The following is a 22,161-nucleotide window of genomic DNA, read 5'->3' on the forward strand; positions in this document are numbered from 1 at the left end:
TCAAATAATGATGGAAAAAGTTCATGAAGATCCACGTGACATGCTTCAACTAGAAGAATTTTACAACTCGTGGAAGCACCTTAAGCAGGAAATCAACATTGCAAGTGAACCTACAAGAAAATCTTAGCTTTTTATTTGGGAAAATGAAAGCACCCAGCCCGTAATATAAGCATTTATGTTTTAATTCCATTTATAATGTCCAGAAAATTTCAATTAACAATGTATTACGTGATTCATGCCCAAAAATTTTTACGGCTAAATTATTGAGCAATCTGTTAATTAACACTTGCTGAGGTGATTAAGAAATCATCCCTGTAAAATCAATAAATCTACTCTGCGAGTCTCGCTCTCTACCTGCGAAGCATAAGCGATATGTAAGTGATAAGAATAAAGAAGAAGCTCCTTAAACCTTTGCTTTCAGTCGTCCTTCTTAGATAAAAATTCATGCAAGGTTAAAGCTTCTGGGAAAAAAAAGTGTCTAAACAAATTGCTAAATAAAACAATGAATTCAAATTTTAATGGAATTAAAGGCAACTTTGTCGTCCTCTCAAGAATCAGCTGGATGGAGAAAATTATAGACCGTACTGATATTTGTGTAATGAATAACAATTGAGAAATTCTTTATATTTATTTATTATTATTATTATTTTATTTTATTATTTTTTTTAACAATTTTGAGGGGTGGTTATCATTGGCCTTCTAATCAATGTTACAGGTGGATCTAGAAATTTTTTGTGTAAATGAGAAAATCTAGCTAAAGCGTTTGTTTTGCGTTTCTATTCTCTATTTTCAGTTTTAAGTTCATTTTCTGTTTTCTATTTTGAGGGATTATTTTAAGAATGCAAAAAAACGCGTTTGGTTTGTCGTTTGAAAAACTGTTTCTCAAAACAAAACAAAAAATAGAAAATGAGTTTGGTTTAAAAATTTTAGAAATAGTTTTATGACATTTTCTTTTCAATTAATTTGATTATTTAGTAAAATATATCAATTTTATGCTAATTTATGATAAAAAAGCAACTTTTGTTATCATGAAAGAACCTATCTCCAGCTCCAAATGCACCTGGCTCCTGTGATCTTCATAAACCTATCCATCAGTGCTACCATCATTCACCCACGAGATGAGCACACGATCGAATGAGTCCAAACCCTATTTGGCGTTGCTTAAAAATTTGATAAATATTTAACTCAAAGTCAACAATTAATTTGAATTACACATTTCATAGGACCAACAATTTTTATCAACTTTTAACCACACATTTCATCGACTTTTATCAAAATTTACTAGAAGTCTAATTTTTAACATTGCCAAACAGGGGCCAAATAACAATTGGTCCAGTTGGTCACTGTGTTGATCCATATGTACAATTGTTTCTCTCCGTCCAAAGGATTATGCATATACGTTCAAACTTCTATTGCTGGTAAATGGTTTCTGAGAAGTTTTGGTTGTTGAACGTTGTTTGTGGGAGTATTATGCTATAGTAGTAGGGTTCGTTTTCCCAAAAAAGTGATATTATTACCAGTAGATTGAACAATAGTTATCTTGTGATGGCTAATAATGGTCCATTAGTTAATATTATATTTAATGACTGCTATAAATATTATCAATATTTCAATAATTATTACGTTAAGGTTATTAATACCATTACGAGCAAATCTGTAACAATTTGCATTACCACCACAAAAATTTTTAATGACAACCGAATATTTGATGACTAGTTAGCCATCGTTTAAGCTATAATCAAAACAAATATTTTTATTTCACATTAAGAACCATGCATGGAACCTTCTGATATTAGTACACAATAACATGACATGGGAATTAAAATCAACGAGAAAGCACCACCTTATTAACCAATGGAAAATGTCTCATTACAAGGATTACGCTTTTTCAGGGCCCTTATCCAAGCAACTGATTTTTATTCGAAGTTTTTATTTTGGGAAAAGACAGATAATAGGAAAACAAGCAAGTGGTTATGCAATGATATCCCCCAATGTGACGCTTCAATCTCTATCGATTTGTTTAGCGTCGACTGCATAGAGATTTATCGTTTTTCTAAAATCGCGCTAAATCTTGCGCAGAATGAGTGGAGCACCGTATTGTGGTTGCACAGTAAAAATAACATAGGGGGCATGTGTATAAGTTGGTGCAAGCTCAAAGGAGAAGTTGCTCAGAATATTTGCCAAGACAAGTTTGGCTTCCAATAGAGAGTAGTTCTGTCCAATGCACACTCGGGGACCTGAACCGAATGGGAAAAATGCAAGGCGCCCATTTGTTGCTTTCAATACTCCTTCAGCGAACCTTTCTGGTTTAAACTCATTTGCATCTTCACCCCACAATTCTCTGTCTCGGTGAAGTATGATTATCGGCAACATCAAAAGTGTATCGGCGGGGATAGTGTATTGTCCTAACTTTGTTTCTTCTTCAACCAGTCTAGACAGTTCAACAATTGGTGGATACAACCGTAATACCTCATTGAAAATCATTGTTATCTGTAAGGATGATAAAGAATCTCAAATAATAAGGGAAGAGAACACCCTATTCATTTCTTGATGATTAACATTGAAAAAGACGTGTGACAATAAAAGAATTTCTTATACACATGAAAAAACCAAATTAAGAATAACGATACTGGTGCTAGAGCATCAATTTACATATCATGTAAGTGATAGAATGTCTTAAATGTGATTTATTTTTCTACTTCTAAGGTGATCTATCAATTAATAATACTTAGATGCCATCTAGATTGTTGCTCAGTGCTAGTGGTATTAAATAGTATTACTCGAAAACAAAACCAAGGCGAATCAATCCAGCATAACTATTTTTTCTAATCCGAAAGGTAAGATTTGCATCATTTTCGTGTTATATGGGCTTGTCCAGCCCAAGAGAAAAAGCCCAATCTTCCTTATTTTCTTTTAGTCAAACCATTAGGAAAGTCAAAAACGACGGCTATAATTGAAGGAAAAAAGGTTGAAGCTGTTAGAGAAGAAATAAAAGAAGGAGAAAAGGAAATTTTATTTATTTTTTATTTTTTTTCAATTTGGGTGTGGATTCTCAACGCAATATAAATTGGGATTTTCTCTAAGGCGTATTTTGAATACTCTAGAGGTGTAGTATTTAAAGTGAGTTCTCACAAGGTTAATTAAATTGGTGATTTATGGTGGGATAAATTGTTGTCTTAGAGATTAATTATTGTGTTATTTCCAATTTGTTGAGAATTCAAGTTTTGGACAAAAACTTAAATATAGCAATCTATATTTTTATTATAGTGGATTTTGGCCAGAGTTGCTCTGGGGTTTTTTTCCCTTTACACTGGAGGGTTTTTTTCACGTAAAAATTTGATTTTGTATTTGCTTATTTTTGTTTTGATTATTGACTCGCATATTTAATCACTCTAGTTAGTTGCTTGGATTGGTGAATTATTCTTGTAATAAGTGAAATTCCCCAACATCTCAATCTATCACACACGCATATATGTTCATTACCAAAACATGTTACTTTCAAAATTATTCAACTATCATTTGTATGAGTTCATTATAGGGTTAAATATATGTGTTCGGTCACTAAACCTATATCAAAATTAATACAAGTATGTTCATGCTTTTTCTGATGATTTTCAACTTTTCTTTTTTAAGATATATATATATATATATTTGTGAAGTATGTAAAATTGAGACTACTTACAATTTTCAGTTGACTTAACCCTTCATAATCAGGTTTGCGGTCACCGAAGACTTGAAAAACCTCTTGTCTTGCACGTTCTTGCCAATTTTGATGGATACTAAGTAAAATCATGGTCCAAACGAGCATAGCTGTGGTGGTCTCATGTCCTGCGAAGTAAAATAACTGAACATTTCCAATCAAATCATCCATATTCTTGATTCCATGAGCTTCTGCGAGTTCAGATTCCAACAACACATGAAAGAAGTTATCGTCCATGGTTTTTCCTGCCTTAATTGCCTTTGCCCTTTCATTTATCAGAATCGAAAATGATTTTCTTAATTCATTTTTTATCTGTTCTGACCTTCGATTTGTCATAGTGGGAAGATACCTACACCAAATTGAGAAAATTGTCAATATACTAACAAGAAGACAAAAAGGACCTACAATGATGAATATTAAGACGAGTACAAGACGTCGAATTTAAATGAAGAGTATCAGTAAATAATATAAGCCGACATTTCTTAAGTTAAACCTCCATTTTAATCGTTTTGAAAACAATGGACAATCGTGGTGAGAGTACAAACATCATTGTAAATATACAACGACAATGTAAGTGCAATAACGTACTTTGCTCCCGGTAAATCAACTATTCGGGTTGTCTGTCTCGCAATAGCAGTCAATTCTTTAAGAATTTCATAGATCCTTTTATCCTGAGCATAGTCAGTGGCAAATAAAGTTCGGGACACTACTTTAGTGGTCAAGATTTCTATATGAGACATCACGTCCACCACACAGGAGCCATCCTTGGAGCTCGACACCATGATCTTCCACTTATTCACAATTTCATCGCAGCTTAATTGAAATGCAGGTATCATTTGCTACATAATTAAAAACAAAATATTGGAAAAAATGTAAATAATTTATTAAGATTAATTATACAAAAGAAGGGAAAAAAGGATATTAATTGGTACAAAATTTACCTTAATTTTTTCCAGCTAGAAACTTGGATTTTGAGTCTTTCTGCTTTTGCTCCATTCTTCTCCCTCTTGATTAAGGATTCCACTAATAAGTGTTTGTACTATATTATTGGTTACCTTAAAATTCTTTTTGAAAATATTGTATTTACTCATCACTGTTTTCATCAACTCAGGATCCATAATGAGCACCCGAGGTCTCGGTCCAACCCACATGAACGACATTTTACCTACAAAAAACATAAAAAAAAAAAAGAAAGAACCTTTTTAGAAAGAAATTATGATAATGCAAATACAATTAGTGTATGCATGGATCAATTATTACTTAAATGCAGGCACCTAAGATAGGTGCTTCTGGTTTGCTGTTTTCAAACTGGTTTTAGTTTTGCAAAATACAGAAAATATGTTTGGTCTGGTATTTCAGTTCTCAGTGCAAAACACTAAAATACAAACCAAACGGGCACTTAGTTTCCACTCACAAATATTTGGAAGTTCATTAGAATTAATTTCTAAAAAAGTACATTAGTTTCCTTGAAGATACCGTATTTTTCAATGGTTTTATGAACGAAGGGCATGACACGGGGAACAGCTTCGTCGTGAACATTGATAGTCTTTCGCAAGGCTTCGGCATATTCGATTGAGTTCTCTTTTACGTCTCCAAACAGAAGCCTGGTCAAGGAATATGGGTTCCCTTTGAAGCCTTGCTGCTTAAGCATCCTCTCCTTCTTCTTAGGTTTAAGCCAAATCCGATCCATAATTCTCCATCCCAATATCAGAAATGCTGTAATGAACAACATTGAACTCCATATATTTTTCTCACTTCCGCCAACTATTTCTGTCTTCATGTCTGATGTGAGAGTGTGTGTGTGTGTGTGTGTGTTTCTTAGAAAGAAGAGTGCGATTGAGAAGAAGCAATCCAAGGTATTTATAGAAGAATTTGGAAGTGAACTATCATTGTAAAACAAGTAAAATAATTCATGCATGACACGAGACAATACAGTACTATAAATATATAAAATATATATCCCATGAGATAAACCCTGATTGGTATTGCTAAAAAATCTAGGTCAAAGAAAGCTATTAATTTCGTCTCCACTTTTGTAGGATCCATAACTATTCCATCAATTTTTATTAAAATTTACTGAAAATATGATTTTAATATCTACCAAACAAAGGCGTAACATGATATTTGATCTTTATATCATAGGATGTAAAAGATACTTATTTCCCAAGCATGCTATGCTAGTTTATATTCCCCCATCGAATAAAGATAAAAATATAGATTAATTTATAAGAATTTGTTGATATTTCTCTAAATAAGATTGTCCTTTTAAGATGGTTCACCAAATCTTAATGAGGTATCAAAGCCCATTGAACTCAATCGAGCAGTTCAGTCCATTTAAGACTCAAAAAAATAAGTACACGGATTTCAAGATTGATTTCCTCAAATGAACACCTATTTTGCGAGGCGTATTGAAGGATAAAATGACACATCGAATATATAAAGATGAAAACATAGACCAATTTATAAGGGGGTTGAATTACTATTTTTAACAATGTTAACATTTTAATATGGATCCCCAATTCTTAATACAAAATGCCACTTTTTACCCTTTAGCATTATTTTCATGGAATTTGGATCAAACAGGTAAAGTCCAAATGAAATCGGAGAAGCTAACATTGATATCAGATTGGTAATCTCTTTATAAATCTCGTCGAGACATTGCATGATGCAAAAACAAATTGAAAAAAGCTGCATGTGTAGGTGCATTTTCACAGGGGCCTTACAGGTCCTCACTGTTTGGGGGCGACCCCCACATGTATTTAAAAAAAAAAATTATGGGGCCCGCCCCCACTTGTTTCTTGCTAGGCAGGGATCGAAATAGGTCCCTGTACATGTAGCTTCACTGAAAATTAGGCTTTCCACATTGTCAAAATAAGACGCACATACAAATATGTTGTCGAATGATCCATTTCTTTTTAGTAATAATATACAATAGCTAAATGTTGACATTATGAGTGATGGGTAGATTTTGCTGCCATGGAATACCTATTAGAGGATTAAAAATAACTTCTTACAATGGTCAATAAAAAAACCATCATGAAACTTTCTCCATTAAAATGAGATTTTGGGGGAATTTAACGTGTGCTTTTGAATAATAATTTTTGGAGAATATGGTTAAAGAATGAGGAAATTTTTTTATTGCACGTATAGCATTATTTTATGGAATAATGTGGTTGAAACGAGTTTTGAAAAAATATATTTTTTTAAACGTACTGACTTAATTTCTGTAACAATTGCCAATTTCTGTAGAGTACTAGTCATCTTACCCGTAGTGTTCCCATTTAAGGTGTTCTCTCAAAATCGAGTTTCACTTGTATGAATTTCTTTTCTTTTCTTTTCCTTCCTTTTCCTACTAAAATAATGGTATTGCTAGAGACTACAGAATGGTGTAGTTTGCATGCAAATATACAAATCCAGGTTTTTCCACAGTGGCATGCTTTCTTTTCAATCCAATTTAAGTAATGGTTGGTCCTTAACACCAACCTATTGACCAAAACCATAATCCTTTGATTGATGGAATGAATTTTACATCAACAATTTTATTAAATTTTTATTTGATTATCGATAGCGATGATAAATTTTTGTTTCAAATTGATGACAAGTCCTTTTGTAACTTGGTTGAGAAGATGCTTTTTTTGACTTGTTTTCACATTTTTCACGCATCATTTCCAATCCCCTCCTTAAAATATTAAATAATTATAAGATGACAAAATTTATAAACCAATTGACTGGTAGGTTTTGAATGCACTGAGGAGATCGCAATTTCTCTACAGAAATATAATAAGCATTTAAATAAGATTGGGCTTTTCCACGGAATTTAGCATATGTTTAGCCCTATTTTTTCAAAAACTCTCTTTATTTTTTTTATTTTCAAAATTCATTCTCAACCACACATTCTCCCATAAAATAATTTTACATTCAAAATTTTTTCTTATTTTTTAATCACACATTCTCCAATAAAATATTATTTTAAAATACATTTTAACCAAAAATGGAGTTCAAACTGGGGCAAATATGACCACCGCTTGCAATCAGTTGATTTAAGATTATATTATTATCCATAATTATTGTAGGTTTAATAATGACAGTGTATCATGTGATTCATGTCCAAAAATTTCACCTCTAAGTTATTGAGCAATCTTTAATTGAGAGTAAACCCAACACAAAATCTACACATATTGTGTTTAGTGGCACGTGTTGAAGTTATCAAGAAATCATCCCATATTTAATTAAGCAGACAAAACACATGGCAAGACGCTAAGTATGACTTGTCACACTTGGAAGCATACATCGTTATTTTCAAACTTGCAGTTTGATTTATTTGTTAATGCAATAATTGGATGTGCTTAATTTTTTATTTTTAATAATTTAGATCATTTTTAATCATAATTCTGAACACGTTATATCTACTTATTGCAACGATATTTCACAAAGAAAAAGTTATTGTGATCTTAGCAATGGTGCACATCATGTACGTCAACAATTTTATTTTTATTTTTTTTAAAGAAAGAATTTATTTTTCATTGACATCTAAGATTAGATGAATAATGGCAATTTTCCAATAGTATGGAAATCCACACAAGTAAAGAAGTAACGATCCACTAGATGCATGAATCTGATGTCCTAAGCATAGTGAGAGGAGGACAACAATGTCTTTTTTTTTTCTTTTGATTATATTCAAGAAAATATTTGGTACACAATAATAAATTCGATTAAATATAATTTTAAGTTTATCAAACACGTCACCGAGGAAGTCAATTGACATATGAAGTTATTGTGACTTTATAAATGGACACTTATTTTTTATAATTAAGTGGTTCGGAGAAGGGCAATTTTATCATTTACACCCACATCAAAATTTTTAAATGAGCAGTTTTGAAAAATGTCCATTTAATTTACAATGTATCATTTGATTGAATGATTCATGTCCAAAGTTTTTTATTTAACAATGTATCACGTGACTCATGTCGAAGATTTTTACAGCTAAGTTATTGAGCAATCTGTTAAATATCAAAAATAATATTTTGAATAGTAAATTTTTGAATAATGTGTAGTTAAAAAATAAGAAAAATTTTGAATTTACGTGCAGAATATTTTATTATGTGAATACATGGTTTGAAATTGAATACATAGAAAAAATAGTTAATTTATAATGGTATCAGGCGCTGAATTTATAAGTAGACAAACACACAAGAATCTAAATGTCTTGTCACACTTGGAAACATACCATTAATTTCAAACTTAAAGTTGGATTTGTTTGTTAATGAAATAATTGGATGTGCTCAACGGAAGAAGAAGAAGAAATTGCCAGCACATTATTTCTTATAGAGTGGAACATTTCTCTTATTGATACCCCGTAATTTTCTTCTATTTTTGGAGTTTTTCATGTAATTTCTTTGGTAAATTTTCTCTATATATTTCACATTTTTATGTCTTATTAGTATTATCTATGAACGGTGATATTGTAAGCGAGTAAAAGAATCAGTCTCGATTCTCAATATAGTTTTTTTTGTTAAAAACTGAAAGACGTATATGGATAAATTTCGATTTCTTTTTTAAGATGGTGAGGAACATGAAACACATGATTTTACACCATGAGCTCAATGTGTAGACATATAAGACATCGGTAACTAAATTTTGCATGTTAGATGAAGCTGTTAAATAGTAGACAACAAGAGAAAATGATATTATAATCTTAATCTTTAGTGTATTAAAAATGAAATGAAATAAATATAATTTTGTGGACAATTTTATCCAAGTAACATTTAAACAATTTGAATAATATGCTTTTTTTATTTTTTAGTGTAATAATGAATAACAAAATACATTAATTGAATCAATTTACGAAATTATTCAATTCCATAGAATACAATATATCAAATCCTTGATATGTATTGTTTCCAATATTGCTTATTTGGTTAAATAGTTTCTCAAATTCTTAGAAGAAATGCATGTCTAAGCATTGATAAAAGTTGCTATAGTTGGTTAATGAATTTTTTTGAATAAATGTCAATGGTAAATTATTTTATGAGACAAAAGAAAATTCAAATATAATGTGCACACAAAATATTCGCACTATAACTTGTCACCTATAAATAGTAGACTCTTCATTCAGTTTATTAAAATTGTTGAAATCGTACTTTTATCTCCATTGGTTGTCAATTAAAAAAATTACGTGATTCATCTGCCAATCTCTCTTCTAGCTTTAATATTGTTTTTTCTTGTATGATCAATATTTCATATTGTGTCATATAAACTACCCATTTCGTAACAAGTGGTATCAAAGCAAGGTTTTGATTTTGTTTGAGGTTTCTGTTATCGGTGGCAGCTATGAAGTATGAAATTCTGCTTTTGGATCGCAATACGAAATTTTCATTGTGGCAAGTGAAAATGCAAATGACAAGATGGCCACAACTTGGACAACAAAGGAGAAATAACGGGAGGATCGAAAGGCATTTTCACGGATTCATTTTCATCTCTTTAACAATATTCTTCAAGACATTTTGAAGGAAAAGATAGCAACTGCATTACAGTTGAAGTCGGAGCAATTATGTATAACTAAAAATCTAATGAGTAAATTGTATATAAAGCAGAGGTTATATTTTCATCGCATGGTAGAAGGCAGATCTTTGAAAGATCATCTGTCTGTGTTGAAGGAGATCGTCGTCGATTTGGAGATATTAAAGGTTAAGTATGATGAAAAAGATTTGGCCTTGATCTTGTTGTGTTCGCTGTCCACTTCATTTATTTCGTTTAGGGACACGATTTTGTATAATCATGAAGACGTGTATGATACCTTATTCTCAAATGAGAAGATGAAATATATGGTTGGATTTGAATTCAGAGATGGAGAAGGTCCGATGGTTCATGGTGATTGGCGAAAGAGTAAGTCGAGGTCAAGTTTTAGCAATAAGGTTTGTTTTTATTGCAAGAAGAAACGGCGCATCAACAGTGATCGCGAGAAGTTGCAGAGCAAAGATAATTCGACTGCAAATTATGGGAAGTAATCGAATACTTTGGACGAGGCCAACATAACCGAGGACTATTTGAGTGATGGAGGTCTCTTTACGATTTTCTGACATGGAATCCAAACCTAACGAGGAGTGGATTTTCGATACAGCTTGTACATCCCATATGTGTCCGAATTGGGATTTGTTTGAAACATATGAAACAGTGACCCAAGGTGTTGTTGTCATGTGTAACAACGGATCTTGTCGAGTAGCTGATATTAGTAGGGTCAGATTGAAATTATTGGATAAAACAATTAGAACACTTGACCAGGTTTGACATGTTCCAGATTTGAAAAAGAATTTCATCTCGCTGAGTACCTTGATTCGAAGGGTTATGACTTCTCAGGAAGAGGTGGCGTCTTGAAGGTCTGGATGGAGTTTCACTTGTATGGATTTCTTTTCTTTTCCTTTCCTTCCTTTTCCTACTAAAATAATGGTATTGTAGCGACTACATGATGATATAGTTTGCACGCAAATATACAAATCCAGGTTTTTCCACAGTGGCACGCTTTCTTTTCAATCCAGTTGAAGGAATGATTGGTCCTTAACACCAACCTATTGGCCAAAACCATAATCCTTTGATTGATGGAATGAATTTTACATCAACAAATTTATTAAATTTTTATTTGATTATCGATAGCGATGATAAATTTTTGTTTCAAATTGATGACAAGTCCTTTTGTAACTTGGTTGAGAAGATGCTTTTTCTGACTTGTTTTCATTTCTAATCCCCTCCTTGAAATATTAAATAATTATAAGATGACAAAATTTATAAACCAATTGACTGGTAGGTTTTGAAAGCACTGAGCAGATTTCAATTTCTCTACAGAAATATAATAAGCATTTAAATAAGATTGGGCTTTTCCACGGAATTTAGCATATGTTTAGCCCTATTTTTTCAAAAACTCTCTTTATTTTTTTTATTTTCAAAATTCATTCTCAACCACACATTCTCCCATAAAATAATTTTACATTCAAAATTTTTTCTTATTTTTTAATCACACATTCTCCAATAAAATATTATTTTAAAATACATTTTAACCAAAAATGGAGTTCAAACTGGGGCATAATATGACCACCGCTTGCAGTCAGTTGATTTAAGATTATATTATTATCCATAATTATTGTAGGTTTAATAATGACAGTGTATCATGTGATTCATGTCCAAAAATTTCACATCTAAGTTATTGAGCAATCTTTAATTGAGAGTAAACGCAACACAAAATCTACACATTTTGTGTTTAGTGGCACGTGTTGAAGTTATCAAGAAATCATCCCATATTTAATTAAGCAGACAAAACACATGGCAAGACGCTAAGTATGACTTGTCACACTTGGAAGCATACATCGTTATTTTCAAACTTGCAGTTTGATTTATTTGTTAATGCAATAATTGGATGTGCTAATTTTTTATTTTTAATAATTTAGATCATTTTTAATCATAATTCTGAACACGTTATATCTACTTATTGCAACGATATTTCACAAAGAAAAAGTTATTGTGATCTTAGCAATGGTGCACATCATGTACGTCAACAAATTTATTTATTTTTTTTTTTCAAAGAAAGAATTTATTGTTCATTGACATCTAAGATTAGATGAATAATGGCAACTTTCCAATAGTATGGAAATCCACGCAAGTAAAGAAGTAACGATCCACTAGATGCACGAATCTGATGTCCTAAGCATAGTGAGAGGAGGACAACAATGTCTTTTTTTTTGCTTTTGATTATATTCAAGAAAATATTTGGTACACAATATTAAATTCGATTAAACATAATTTTAAGTTTATCAAACACGTCACCGAGGAAGTCCATTGACATACGAAGTTATTGTGACTTTATAAATGGACACTTATTTTTTATAATTAAGTGGTTCGGAGAAGGACAATTTTATCATTTACACCCACATCAAAATTTTTAAATGAGCAGTTTTGAAAAATGTCCATTTAATTTACAATGTATCATGTGATTGAACGATTCATGTCCAAAGTTTTTTATTTAACAATGTATCACGTGACTCATGTCCAAAATTTTTGCAGCTAAGTTATTGAGCAATCTGTTAAATATCAAAAATAATATTTTGAACAGTAAATTTTTGAATAATGTATAGTTAAAAAATAAGAAAAATTTTGAATTTAAATGCAGAATATTTTATTTTGTGAATGCATGATTTGAAATTGAATACATAGAAAAAAATAGTTAATTTATAATGGTATCAGGCGCTGAATTTATAAGTAGACAAAACACAAGAATCTAAATGTCTTGTCACACTTGGAAACATACCATTAATTTCAAACTTACAGTTGGATTTGTTTGTTAATGAAATAATTGGATGTGCTCTACGGAAGAAGAAGAAATTGCCAGCACATTATTTCTTATATAGTGGAACATTTCTCTTATTGATACCCCGTAATTTTCTTCTATTTTTGGAGTTTTTCATGTAATTTCTTGGGTAAATTTTCTCTATATATTTCACATTTTTATGTCTTATTAGTATTATCTATGAACGGTGATATTGTAAGCGAGCAAAAGAATCAGTCTCGATTCTCAATATTAAAAACTGAAAGACGCATATGGATAAATTTCTATTTCTTTTTTAAGATGGTGAGGAACATGAAACAAATGATTTTACACCATGAGCTCAATGTGTAGACATATAAGACATCGGTAACTAAATTTTGCATGTTAGATGAAGCTGTTAAATAGTAGACAACAAGAGAAAATGATATTATAATCTTAATCTTTAGTGTATTAAAAATGAAATGAAATAAATATAATTTTGTGGACAATTTTATCCAAGTAACATTTAAACAATTTGAATAATATGCTTTTTTTATTTTTTAGTGTAATAATGAATAACAAAATACATTAATTGAATCAATTTACGAAATTATTCAATTCCATAGAATACAATATATCAAATCCTTGATATGTCTTGTTTCCAATATTGCTTATTTGGTTAAATAGTTTCTCAAATTCTTAGAAGAAATGCATGTCTAAGCATTGATGAAAGTTGCTATAGTTGGTTAATGAATTTTTTTGAATAAATGTCAATGGTAAATTATAAAATTCAAATATAATGTGCACACAAAATATTCGCACTATAACTTGTCCCCTATAAATAGTAGACTCTTCATTCAATTTATTAAAAGTGTTGAAATCGTACTTTTATCTCCATTGGTTGTCAGTTAAAAAAATTACATGATTCATCTGCCAATCTCTCTTCTAGCTTTGATATTGTTTTTTCTTGTACAATCAATATTTCATATTGTGTCATATAAACTACCAATTTCGTAACAAGTGGTATCAGAGCAAGGTTTTGATTTTGTTTGAGGTTTCTGTTATCGGTGGCAGCTATGAAGTATGAAATTATGCTTTTGGATCGCAATACAAAATTTTCATTGTGGCAAGTGAAAATGCAAATGACAAGATGGCCACAACTTGGACAACAAAGGAGAAATAACGGAATGATCGAAAGGCATTTTCACGGATTCATTTTCATCTCTTTAACAATATTCTTCAAGACATTTTGAAGGAGAAGATAGCAACTGCATTACGGTTGAAGTCGAGCAATTATGTATAACTAAAAATCTGACGAGTAAATTGTATATAAAGCAGAGGTTATATTTTCATCGCATGGTAGAAGGCAGATCTTTGAAAGATCATCTGGCTATGTTGAAGGAGATCGTCGTCGATTTGGAGATATTAAAGGTTAAGTATGATGAAAAAAATTTGGCCTTGATCTTGTTGTGTTCGCTGTCCACTTCATTTATTTCGTTTAGGGACACGATTTTGTATAATCATGAAGACGTGTATGATACCTTGTTCTCAAATGAGAAGATGAAATATATGGTTGGATTTGAAATCAGAGATGGAGAAGGTCCGATGGTTCATGGTGATTGGCAAAAGAGTAAGTCGAGGTCAAGTTTTAGCAATAAGGTTTGTTTTTATTGCAAGAAGAAACTGCGCATCAACAGTGATCGCGAGAAGTTGCAGAGCAAAGATAATTCGACTGCAAATTATGGGAAGTAATCGAATACTTTGGACGAGGCCAACATAACCGAGGACTATTTGAGTGATGGAGATCTCTTTACGATTTTCTGACATGGAATCTAAACCTAACGAGGAGTGGATTTTCGATACAGCTTGTACATCCCATATGTGTCCGAATTGGGATTTGTTTGAAACATATGAAACAGTGACCCAAGGTGTTGTTGTCATGTGTAACAACGGATCTTGTCGAGTAGCTGGTATTAGTAGGGTCAGATTGAAATTGTTGGATGAAACAATTAGAACACTTGACCAGGTTCGACATGTTCCAGATTTGAAGAAGAATTTCATCTCGCTGAGTACCTTGATTCGAAGGGTTATGACTTCTCAATCTTGAAGGTCCGGAAGGATGTCCATGATGTATTGGAGGGCGGAGGAGGTCCCGATATACATTTTGCAAGGTCGCGCGCAATCACTGAAGAATCATTAACATAGGTTTAGTACCATGGTAGATATACAGTTTGGTATAGTACCTTTGATAATTGACTTTGGGTCATTATTGAAGACACTACTCGGATGAGTTTGGAAGATATGGTAACTCAGCTTTGCCACCATTGTCCACGGTACCATTATGTTCAATTGCCAGGGAATGACCCATTGAAGATAGGTATAGGGATACTGATCTGGTCGTGTATATTTTTTGTGGTTTTGAAGGTATCGAGACTAACAAGGGGCCTTCAGTTAAAGTATTTAGAGCTAATTCTGCTACAGGGTGAGCTTTGACCCTGTTGTTCAGGTATCATTTGTGGATACTGTGAAAGAGGAAGAGTAATTTTCATGAAGTGAAGAAGTTTGGTTCTGGTTGAAAAGTTCAATCTATTTTATTGCAGTGGAACTTATTTTTCTAGATGGAGAAATTTTGGGTTATCATTCGTTGCACCGAAATTTGTGTCAAGGTGGAGATTTGTAGTAATGTGGCCCAAATTCTAGTAGATATCAAAGTCCTAATTGAAGTCGTCATGGACAGATCAAAATTATGGATTAAGAGGAATGTCACCGCAATTTTGCTAACCTATCGCTAGCTGGCCGCTCGAGCAGTAGGTAAACTTTTGGAGCAGGAAGCTATCGTCCACCTGTCGTCGAGCTCTCACTCGAGCGGCAGCATCGTTCAAGTTTTTCTCTTTATGGTGGTTGACCTAGATTTCATACATTAGGTTACTTCTAGGGTTTTGACATGTCCCCTTATAAATAGTAAACTCTTCATTCAGTTTATTAAGATTGCTAAAACTATATTTTTCTCTCCATTGTTGTCAATTAATAAAATTACTCGATTTGTTTGCAAATCTCTCTTCTTACTTTAATTATTATTATTATTATTATTATTATTATTATTATTATTATTATTATTATTATTATTATTATTATTATTTTGCTTGTACGATCAGTACTTTATATTATGTCATATAACCTAAAAAATTTACTTCAATTTTAAGCTATTTTTAATCGTGAGTATACAATAACAATATAACAATTAGCCATCATTTATTGTAATTGATATCATTTTAAAGTTATATTCATCGTGATTATACAATGAAGAAATGATTTTTTTTTATTTTTTTAAGTATACCATCAATGAATACTTGATGTCATGGAGATCGCATCAAGGCTTCTCAAGTGATTATGGAGGCTAGTTAGGCTATGCATGTCGATCATAATTATTTTCGTTTTTTCATCTAGAGAAAATATCTAATCGTGATTATTTTCATTTGAATGTTAATTAGAACTTTGATTATTTTTTATACATAACCAAGAACCATTATATCAATTCAAATCACCCAATGCTCGAACGATGTCTGATAAAAATAGAAAAATACAATACATGCCAGGTTTTAACTAGAGGACTATGAATGGCAAATGAAGCGACCCCATGGACCAACGTATTCCACTCATAGGGTTAGGGTATATAGTGATAAGTACCAAAAAGCAACTCACTATTTTTATTTTTTATTTTTTCATTTTTCCCCCCTTTTGGGGTATTCCTTCTTTGAGTTATTTCTTCTCCATAATCCCCATGACCACCCGCCACCCTTGAATTGCATTTTTACAATTTATATAGGATTGGAAGATGGTGATTGCATCACCACTTGAGTCAACTGCGATAGTGTTGGGGAATACACCGATTATGTGCATATTATATCCACAAAAAATATACCGTTTATGTTCACGAAATCGAAATAAGGTTTCGATTTACTGAAATGGAGTTTGAGAAACTAACCAATGATTATCGAATCTGACCATTTCCATTCTTGAATTAAAACATGTGATTCTTCATATCGAATCTTGCTTAAACCATATAAATAAAATTAATCATTTTCTAAAATCAAATAGAAATGAAATTAGAAAAAATTAGATGTAAGTTATGCCATTGGCCGAGACGAGTATAACTCTTTCCTTAAGATGAATTTGCCCCGTATCGGTGTTAACGGTTTTTCGACAATCATCTCCCAAGATACAATGACCACGTCAAGTCATAGGAGCACTCCAAATGATTTCAACCAGCGAACTCAAACGGAATTCCCTCTTTACCAAGGAAATGCATGAAAATGCTATGAAATTATAAAGGATAGAATTGCAAGAGGAGGATGAATACTCAATGCAATTGGTGTATCCAAAATCATATCCATAGGGTCCTATTTATAGATGTAGAAAGGGTGCAAATGAAGTAGTGTGGGCCAAAACATCCATCCTTTTGAAAACTTGCAACACTTGGCCAAAATCTGCATCATTTCGAAAAGTTGCAACATTTCATTTCTTCCAACTTTTGGTCTGCAATTTCTCATTCATCCAGAATTGATTTCGAGATTCCAAATATACCACGACGATCTACTCGAGTAAAATAAGTTGGTCTATTTACTTTTATAATTTGACCATCGGATCAAGTCCCAATATTTGGTCGAAGTTGACACGTAGTCAAACCTTTTCATTTTTCACTTTTACACACCTTTTCATTTTCCAATTTTTGGTTAATTATTTGAACCAATTCCTACAATCCCCCACATGAATGAAAATTGGGGTACACATATGCAAATACAATGATATGATATAATGTAGAGAGAGAGCGGAAAGCCACTGCATCGGGGATAGTAACTTTTGGCCTTGAACCTCCCGTTGTGAAATACCATCTGACTTACTCGGCTAATTGGTGAACGTGATGTGTTGAACCATTCAGCCTATAGTGTAAGTCAAGACAACGATACTCACACAATTTCTTCCCTAAACCGTTCATGGTTTTCATGACTTGGTTCATTTTGGCCCTGAACCCTTCTTGGTTCTGCGAGTGTTTAGAGAATTTAAGCCTTGAATAATTCTCATTGAAGCGGCCACACTTCACAATCACATAGGTGACCTCCTATTAAGAGTATTCTACCCTACTCCACTTGACTTAATCAAGATATAGGAATCATTAAAAGATTATCTTAACCTCTTGCAACTCTGCAGAAAACACTTTAATATCATAGGAATGAGTTAGGAAATTATTTTCGTAAGTACTTCGTGGAATCCTCATAACTTAGTTGTCCCTTTGAACCAAGATCTTGGGATCTCTAGTCAACAAGGTAGGGTTACCATTACAAGGACTCTAACGTAGTAGGCTTTGTCTCATTCCCTTCGATATGCAGTATTCTTGATCTCTTTCAGTAAATCTCTTTAAAGGTATCACGAGTTTACACCATTGAGATCAACTGCTTAATGGTATTATGTCTAGTCCAGATCTACCATTACATGTGACTTAGTATCTTATCAAATATAGCTAGCCAACGATCGATTTATTTGATAGATACAAATTGTTGTAACCAAGAAATCTTCTCATGAAACTATATGCCTCATTAGCTTTATCAATTTCCAAACACGGTTGGAGGATTTCTATTAAACACTACACTAGTCAATCACTTTTACTAGTGGATTTCAGAATCATGGGTATTCAATATCATCATTGAAGAAGCATTACTATGCATTTGAACTTTATGAATATTCTTCATATATTCCAATTGTTCTTGCATGTTTAAACAAACGTCATAATCGACTTTACAACCAATTTCATCCACTTTAGACTTAGTGTATATCATTCTTATAATTAGTATAAGGGTTTTCTATCTTTCCACCTTCATAGATACTTTTCTATGATTATAAGATAAAAGCAAATGTAATTGTTAAACTGAGTTATCCCCACAATTCCTCGGTTAGAAATACAAATATAATCTAGTAATATTGCATCCACAAAAAGAGTATTAAGTTTAACCCTCACATTCTTGGGTTATACTTGAACTTAGAGTTCATCAACTCTTTCATAGTTCAATTCATAATATCCGTATCGAGTGCTTTGTGAAAGTCTAAGTACTTTCAAAATAGTAGTTATTGACTCACAATTTATTTCAATTAAAGTTGCATATAACGTACTTCAATCTAATTATTTTAATTTGATCATTCAAATTAAATCAATGTCATCATATAGACGAGCAATGCTTTCAAAACATATACCAACTTAATTCGTTTCATGATTGAAGTCAAATTCAACAATAAAGAGGGCTAATCATTGCAACTTCTCTAAACATATGCAACTTATCACATTTGTGACATTTCACATGATAATTTCATTTCAACCATCGGTTGAAAAGTTGTGTTTTGAAAAGACACAATCCTATGAAAGGACACACCTCTTGGGATAATCTCTATGAAGAGACATACCCATTGGAGAATAATTATATCAAAAGTCGTGGTTTTTCATATGAAAGGACGCACCTTTTCATCTAAATTGATCCAAGAATATTTCATAATATTCTACACAATTTTCTATAATTTCAAATAATTAAGTGGCTTAATTCTCATTACTAAATAATGATATCCACTTAAATCATATCATTTAATTTTATCAAATTAATTGAGGCTATCATCATAGACAAAGTTAGTATAATTTCAATAAGATATGAAATTTTAACCAACTAATTTGCCATGCCATTAGCATATTTCAATCAAAGGAGTCATCATGAAAGTTCATAAACTCTCATCAAGTAATTGACATCATTACATGTCCAATGGTTAGGAATAATTTCCTTATTTCCATCCATTCATTATTGGACTCGAGTTGGTTTTAACAATATACAATTCATCATGACCAAAGTGAAGGAATAGCAACTTATATTCCAAACATTTATACATCCATTGTATAAATGTATTCCATCTATAGGAATGTCAATGTCTCAAGGGAATCTGTGCACTTCCATATTATAAGAAATGACATTGCAATCTCATCATCACAACATGAATTGCCACTACCACAATTAATTAAATTAAACAATGGCTGGAACTGCACCATGCACTTCCAAAACCAATAGCAATAGCCAACACAGGTGAAAATTGATCACCCACGTGTTTTAGAAGCCCATTGTTAAATAAAGAAGGATGGAAGAAATTAAATTTGGTTTGGCAGCCTTCTCCCACTAATGACCGTTGGTTTGAGTACAACCATTCATACAAAGAAGTGTCCACATAAGGTAAAACAAGACCAAAGTTATTTATTATCTTGAATCTCGAATATGTTGCATTTTAACAAACCCAAATTAGAGAATATTTTACTATCATTATTCTCTCAATGTATAATTTCATGTAAGCATCTATTCATATGTCATTCACAATATTTTAAGAAAAGGGATAGACATAGTGCTTTTGAAAATTAAACTGTCATGGCTTGAAGACAAAAGAACTCAAGCCCTTCATAATTAAATCTTTTAAACAAACTGAATTCTTGGAATTCAATAGATACGTGAACGAATAAGACTTAATCAAAATAATACCCAATGGAGCATAACAGTTAAAATGGCGTGAATAGTAAATAATTCATGCAATAACAAATTTAAATCTCACACGTGCATACACGTTCAATTCCATATTCAGGCATATAAAATAGATTTTATATGTTATCAAGCCACATAATCAAGTCATGTAACTTACTTATCAAAATATAAAATGCACAAAAATAAAATTCATCTTAAAATTGTTGGGGAATATACCGATTATGAGCATATTATATCCACAAAAAATATACCGTTTATGTTCACGAAATCAAAACAAGGTTTCGATTTACTGAAATGGAGTTTGAGAAACTAACCAATGATTATCGAATCTAACAATTTCCATTCTTGAATTAATACATCTGATTCTTCATATCGAACCTTGCATAAACCATATAAATAAAATTAATCATTTTCTAAAATCAAATAGAAATGAAATTAGAAAAAATTAGATGTAAGTGATGCGATTGGTCGAGGCGAGTATAACTCTTTCCTTAAAATGAATTTGCCCCGCATCGATGCTAACGATTTTCCGACAATCATCTCCTAAGATACAACGACCACGTCAAGCCATATGAGCACTCCAAATGACTTCGATCAGCGAATTCAAACGAAATTCCCTCTCTACCAAGGAAATTTATGAAAATGTTATGGAATTAGAAATGAGAGAATTGCAAGAGGAGAATGAATGCTCAATGCAATTGGTGTACCCAAAATCATGTCCATAGGGTCCTATTTATAGATGTAAAAATGGTGCAAATGAAGTAGTGTGGGTCAAAACATGCATCCTTTAGAAAAGTTGCAACACTTCATTTCTTTCAATTTTGGTCCGCAATTTCTCATTCATCGGAATTGATTTCGAGATTTCAAATATATCACGATGATCTACTTGACGAGTAGAATAAGTTGGTTTATTTACTTTTGTAATTTGACCATCGGATCAAGTCCGAATATTTGGTCGAAATTGACATGTAGTCACACCTTTTCATTTTTCACTTTTACACACCTTTTCATTTTTCAATTTTTGGTTAATTATTTGAACCAATTCCTACAACAGTACAACGAAGACCTTCATTGAGCACATACACCCCTTTTTCGAACTCTGAAAAAATATGATCTTCAACAAATTGGAGTTATAGTATACACTACATACAGATTGAAAAATTGAATCTGGAATACAATGAAGTTAAGAATTTGACCCTAAAAACCGAAACCCAAATCAATAATTTTTTTTACATATATAAACAACTTTTTGTCTATGTTGATGTTAATCTATATTTGACATGAAAAAATGACCATATCATTAAAGGCCCAAAGAATATATAAATAATCCCACTTTGCCCCCTTTTATCTATCATTCTTTTTATTTTAACATAACAAAGTCATCGAAGAGATTTGAGGAGGCGGCGGATGGTTGCAACCATTTTGGAGAACACATGTTTCAGTAGATAATGTGACGAACTAAATGAAGTTACAATAAAAATTTATTTAATCCACCTCTGAAAAAGTGATCTTTATTTTTTTGTTTTTGTTATTGGAATACTTAGCAGCCATTAGAAATTGGTTTCTAGTTTCAAAAGATTTTAGCAAGGAATGTTTTGAAGGTGGAATCC

The 22,161-nt window shown here is 31.9% G+C and overlaps 1 pseudogene; it reads right to left on the reverse strand.

The window, feature by feature from the left end:
• Positions 1-1,873: 1,873 nt before the first annotated feature.
• Positions 1,874-5,510, reverse strand: LOC111397603 (annotated as a pseudogene).
• Positions 5,511-22,161: the final 16,651 nt, after the last annotated feature.

Source organism: Olea europaea, chromosome 7 (genome assembly GCF_002742605.1).
Source record: "Olea europaea var. sylvestris chromosome 7, O_europaea_v1, whole genome shotgun sequence".
Lineage (NCBI taxonomy): Eukaryota > Viridiplantae > Streptophyta > Magnoliopsida > Lamiales > Oleaceae > Olea > Olea europaea.